We start from the raw sequence: 6,631 nt of genomic DNA on the forward strand, positions 1-6,631 counted from the left end.
TTTTCATTCATTCTTTATTCTTTTTTATCATCATTTATTTTTCTTATATTCATCTCAACAATTATATTTTTCAATGAAAAGTGTTACGTTTACAACATTTTTTACAATACTTTTACAACAAAATTTATGTAAAAAATTGTTACTAGTTTTAATTTGAATTCACCATTGAAATTATTTTTTTACTCACTAATATTAACTAATAATAGCCTATTACTTAAAATTTATTGTAAAAATATTGTGATAGCATTTGTCAATTAAGATTTTTTATTTTTATATATTTTTTATTTTTTTCAATTCATTCTCATTCATACGTTATTTCTTTTCTTTTTTTCTTTTTCTTGTTTTTATTCTCCACACAAGTGTCCACCTATATCTATCCCCCCACCCCTCCTTTTATTTTCTTTTTCTCCCTCACATTCAAGAACACTCCGGACTCTCTCTTTCATTCTTTGCTCTCTCTTTTTTTTTTTTTTACTTTTTCTATTTCTACTTGATTCTAGAAAACTCTCTAGCATGATCTTTTGATTTCTATTTTACTTCTATTTTCTTTCCTCTTGAGCTCACTTCACACACACACACAACCGACCATACCTTCGTCGATCTTTCTTTTTTTTTCTTTTTTTTTCTCTTCTTCCTTCTTTTCTTGTTCTGATGCACTTTGTTCTTACAATGGAGCTTAGATAGGCTTTCATGCTCATGATTTGTTGTTTTTGTTTTGATTTTAGATTTGTTGTTCTAATTAAATTTGTATTTTTTCTTGTTCTTGATCTGTTGTTTCTATTCTGATTTTAGATTGTGTGTGTTTTGATTGTGTTTTACCGTTGGAGAGAGAGACACAGATGAACAAAGAACACAGGAGAAAAGAGAAAGAATTTTTTTTTTTATTCAGCCGGGTATTTTTTTAAGATAAAATAAGGGAGTAGAGTTGCTACAATGTTTTCTAAATTAAGAGAATTACTGTAGCACCTTGAAAAATAAATTTAGAGTAGCTGTGCGTTTGGAGAAGCTGTTGGAGTGTGTACAGTAACATTTGGTGGTCCAAATTTAGCTTTACAATAGCTGTTGGAGATGCTCTAATAGAATGTGCAAGTAGAGAGAGAGAGAGAGACAGAGAGAGAGATGATGTTACTGTTGTTGCCGTTAACGGGTTAAGAGTAGGCGTGCTGAGTAGACTTGAACTGGTGTGTAGAAATTTTGTACGTTTAAAGAAAAAGAAAAACCACAACATAAAACACGTGGTCCAGATTCTTTTATTTTTTATTTTTTTGGTAATCTTGGTCCAGATTCTCTTCCTGCATATGCAGAAACAGAAACAGAAACAGATACAGATGTGCACCAATTTTCACATCTTTAAATTCCGTACAGTACAACCAAGCCACGAAGTTGGAGTTAGTGTAAAAATTAATACGTGTTTCTTTAACGGGAAATAACAAAGTTTAAACATAAATGAATATGGACTTAACTGGGTTATTTGAATGGTAGGTAAGTAGGTTTATTTGGTATATGAGACTTAAACGTAAATTAAGAGCTCTTAATTTGAGTAATGCTATCTTTATGCCCAAAATAACATTTTGTTTGTGTCTAACTTACTTAATTCTTGATTGAATTTTAACATTTTTAAGTACATGTAAATTTGGGTACGTGTCAACTCTCGTTCTCCTAATTTAGACAATTAGTCCACCGCACTATTAACATATATCATATGGGAATTTTGAGTTATAGACATTTAGTCCACCACTCTACTAGCATATTTGCATTTAGGATTTTTGAGTTATCTCTCAAGAACAAAGAATAGAATATTTTGGTCAAAAGATTCAAAAGACTATTTTCAATATATGTAGGATGTTAATTATTGTTACACATGCCGAACAATAAGATAAAAAATGAAACATTTTGTTCAAAACTTTCAAAACACTACTTTTCATGTGTGTAAAACGCTAATTATTATTATACACACTAACTAGATAGAGATCCCAAAACTAATTGTGCTTGTCATACACCCTCTATAATACCTTTGTAGAAATATAAAATTACATGTACCAATACCCCCAACAAATTGTCATTAGATTAATTTATTCCACTTTTAATTCTCCATCACAAGATTCACAGCTAAAATATGAGATTTTTTTTTTTTAATTGTAACCGCGTTGGTTTTGTTTGTTAGTAGTGATACAGATACACACAGTACCAGAAATGATCAAAATCTGTCATTCATAATTTATTATACACACTGACTTTGAAAGCAAACTCTTTTTTTTTTTTTTTTTTTTTTTGGAAGCTTTTTCAGTATTCACCCAGACCCAAGAGCCTTTGCCATTTTCCTTTCTTCTTATCTCTAAAACAACAAGTGTATCCTCTTTTTCTCTCTCATATATATATATATATATTATATTATATTATTGTGTCATCATCATCCTTCTGCTTTTAATAAGTATGTGTCTGATTTGGTTCTTTGAATTCTTTTAAGCTTCTTGCACCCCAAATTGTTTTTGTTTTTGTTTGTGGGTTTATTCTGAGTTTTCTGATCTCTTATCTAGTGCCCTTTACAACTCTTCACAAGCTCAACAACCTCCCTGTTTTGCTTTCAATTTTTTTTTTTTTTTTTGGGACTGTTTTTCTTACGGTTTGAGGGTTCTGCCATATTTTCAAGACTAGTTGGTGGTGTGCTCTGCTGGGTTTTTCTTGTTTTTATATTGGGCGTCTTTTGCTTCTTTTTTTTAGTTCGGATTTGTACTGAATTTCCGGTTGTTATACGGAAGAAGGTGATTAGTTTCTCTCTTGTCTTGTCTTGTCCCATTTCGTGTCTTAGTAGTATTCTCACGTTATAAGAAATCAAACATTATTGGTTTGCTCTTGCACTTGTTACTCTTAAAAACTGAGAAAAAGAAGAGGAAAAAAGGTTTGTTTTTTGTGATCTTGGTTCTTTTGGGCAAAAAAGATTTGAGGTTCCTATAGGAGATAATGAATCTTGCTTCTTCTTTTTTTGTTGGCTTTTTGTTTTGGATATCTTGATCTATAGGAGATAATGTCAGTGACATGCAAAAATTATAATAATAACAACTCTATAATCATTATTAAAAAAAGTGATGATTTTGATTCATAGAACTCACTGTGTTTTGAGGAAGATTTATTGAAGTAGCTACCTCAAAGAACAGTAGTTGAGAACAGTAGAATTAAGGAGGAGAATGAGTCAATCAAAAGTGAAGAAGAGGGTAGGCAAATATGAGGTTGGAAGAACAATTGGCGAGGGGACATTTGCCAAAGTGAAATTTGCCAGAAATTCTGAAACTGGAGAACCTGTGGCTCTTAAGATCCTTGACAAAGAGAAGGTTCTCAAACACAAGATGGCTGAACAGGCACCCTCATTCATTTTTTAATTGCTTTCTTATTTATGTATGCATGTATGTATATGTTAGGGATATATATTAAATATATTAGCCCAATGCAATAGGCCCAAGTTCAGTCCTACTTGTACTAGTAGTCTAGGGTTTAGTCGCCTATATATACTTATGTTAGACTTCATTGTAACACAAGTTTTGTACTACACTCTTATACAATAAAGATGTAGCCCTTAAGGGATTCCTCCGTGGATGTAGGCCGTCAAGGCTGAACCACGTAACTCTCGTGTTCTCAGTGTTCCTATTTTATACTTCCTCTTCCGCATCCACTCTAGCATACACTACATGGTATAACACATCACGTTAATAATAATAATAATATTTATGTTTAACATGGTATCAGAGCCAAACTTCCTTTTTGGCATCACACAAACATCTCTACACAATAAAGAAGATTAATGCATGCGTAGCACAGATTCACAATAGTGCCCATGCTTGCTTTCAGATCAGGACTCGCTGCATCGCACAGCTCCCACGAAATCATCGTTGTTGTGTAACTGATGTGTCCAAGATCCACAAACTCAAGCAAAACCGTAGCTTCAATCTCAGATTTATGCAAAACAAGCCTTCCTTTTGAGAAACTAACTATACAAACATGCTCCTCGGCCTCTTGTATAGAAAACACAGCACTCCGGTAACCAGAAGCCCGAGCACGCGCCTACACGCACTCCTAGACTTTTGGAAACATTCCCACGTGCCGCCACGATTTCCTCTTTTGTAGCTCATCCATTGGCCACACGCGCCGTCCTATCGGTCATGTAGACCACCGATTAGCCTACGGAAGAAATTTTGCTTTCAATCGTTGTATCACGCGCCGCCTGGGATTCTGGCTTGTCCTTCATGCGTCGGTGAATACCCACACACCGAATCTGTGATGCTGTCATCCATGACGTCAGCAAACAAAGCCACGTCAGCCCTAAACACGTCATCAGCCACGTCGCTAGACACGTCAGCAATGTCGCCTCGTCAGCACCACGTCACCTAGCTGACCGTTGACCCAAACCGACCCGACCCAGACCACCCGAATCTGACCCGTGAGCATTGACCGTTGACTTTGACTTTTGTGTTGACCTTTGACCAAAGTCAAAATTTTCAAAAAGGTCTATCTTGCTTAGTTTTTCGCGTAGATTCTAATTTTGGACTCCGTTTCCTCATTTGAGACTCCAAAATTGGTCAATTGGCATATTCTTCATTTTAGTTTCTTTAAAGGCATTCTTCAAGGTATCTCCAAGTGATCTTCTTATACTTATCCAACCTCAAGCCTTCATCGAGCTTCCGCCTTGAGTTTGACGGAGGGTGTTAGAGATATATATTAAATATATTAGCCTAATGTAATGGGCCCAAGCCCAGTCCTACTTGTACTAGTAGTTTAGGGTTTAGTCGCCTACATATACTCATGTTAGGGTTCATTGTAACACAGGTTTTGTACTACACTCTTATATAATAAAGATGTAGCCCTTAAGGGATTCCTCCATAGATGTAAGCCGTCAAGACTGAACCACGTAACCCTCGTGTTCTCAGTGTTCCTATTCTATACTTTCTCTTCCGCATCCACTTTAGCATACACAACATGGTATAACACATCACGTTAATAATAATAATAATAATATTTATATTTAACAGTATATTATACACCATTTGTGATTTTTTTTTCCATAATGTTACAGATCAGGCGGGAAATAGCAACAATGAAGTTAATCAAGCATCCCAATGTCGTTTGATTATATGATGTCAATGAGATTCGAAGGAAGGTTAACTCTAATAAAAGTTTCCCTTATGAAGCTCCATTCTAGCTTATCATACACCTTCTCCAAATCAATCTTCAATGCCATATACCCAACTCTCCCTCTTTTCCTACTTAGCGTATGAATGACTTCTTGAGCTATTATGGCATTATCAACTCCCTTCCTACCCGGAACAGAAGCTGTTTGAAGAGGAGAGATTAACTTATCCAAATGATGTCTCAACCTAGCAACAATGATCTTGGTTACAATCTTGTATCCTGTGTTACACAAGCTTATAGGTCTATAATTTCCTAGGGTTTCCGAGCCTTGAATCATAGGTATAAGAGCAATATGGGTGCTATTTAAGTATTGTGGAACTCTCCTCTCAATAAAAACCTTCTTTACTTCCTCAGTAACAGACTTGCCTACAATCAACCAGAATTTTTGAAAAAATCTTGCATGTAGCCCATCCGGTCCCGATACTTTAAAGGCTTTAAGAGACCATAAAGCATATTTAACCTCATCCTCCGTAGCATAAAAAAGTCCAAAATTCCATTAAAGCAAACCACTAAGTATGTGGGGTTCACTCATTTTTATTCCATTACTTCTCTCCAAATAAGTCCAAAATTCCTTCTCATTTTTTTTTTTTTTTTTTTTTTTGTCCAAAATTGGCGATTTTCTTCTCCCCTTAAACCAAACAGAAGAATATACAACTTTCCCCTCATTTCTCTTCTTTTCCCTTCTCCGTGTTAGTAAATTTTCATGTGCATATATTTTATAGAAAAATTTCAAATGCCTATTGGAATCTACATCGTGGTATAAGATGAAAACACATTGTAATCATGAGTCGTGACCTCTCGTAGGTTCAATGCCTTTGCTCAGAGTTCTTTGTATGGTTACCACTTGGTGTAGTGTTCTTTCTTGTTATAATCCTGTGACGCTGATATGTCAAGGAAAGTATCATCAAAAAGTTTGAACCAACAAAGATGATAACCTGCTAACCTTGACTACCGTAATGGGAAATATTTGTCATCGTTGTCCAATATTTTCCCTAATTTTGAGTGTCGACTTTGCAAATATATAATAACATGACTAATCTAGAATTGATGGATCTAGATTCTTAATTTACTGGTTTCTCCCAAAAAATAAAAAAATTTTAATTCACTTGGCTTCGTTTTGGGTTCAAATGTTCAAATTCCAAATAAGAGGTCTAACTAAGTTTTGCTACAAAATTGATTGTAACTTTAAGCTACAATATTACTCAATATCAAATTCACCATTAAATTACATATTCTTCTTATATTCTCCTGTAGGGTTTCGATTTTTGGACTAAGCTCAAAAATTAATGGGATCTTGACTCAGTGGACCCAGTACAACAAATTTGTAGAGAGCAGACCGAAGAGCTAGGCTTTAGTGAGGGGTAATAGTTAAAACGGGTTTTTATGTTGATCAAATAGAAATGAGCTAAGTTTATCGAAGAAAGCTCTTCCTCAGCACAATCCGAGGAGC

The 6,631-nt window shown here is 34.7% G+C and overlaps 1 long non-coding RNA gene across 1 annotated transcript; it reads left to right on the forward strand.

Moving 5' to 3' along the window:
* Positions 1-2,273: 2,273 nt before the first annotated feature.
* Positions 2,274-5,130, forward strand: LOC136064935 (uncharacterized). Its single transcript, XR_010626588.1, has 3 exons — positions 2,274-2,347; positions 3,126-3,356; positions 5,066-5,130. It is a non-coding gene; the product is annotated as an uncharacterized LOC136064935 (long non-coding RNA).
* Positions 5,131-6,631: the final 1,501 nt, after the last annotated feature.

This window comes from Quercus suber, unplaced genomic scaffold, assembly GCF_002906115.3.
Source record: "Quercus suber isolate HL8 unplaced genomic scaffold, Cork oak 2.0 scaffold_801, whole genome shotgun sequence".
Taxonomy (NCBI): Eukaryota; Viridiplantae; Streptophyta; class Magnoliopsida; order Fagales; family Fagaceae; genus Quercus; species Quercus suber.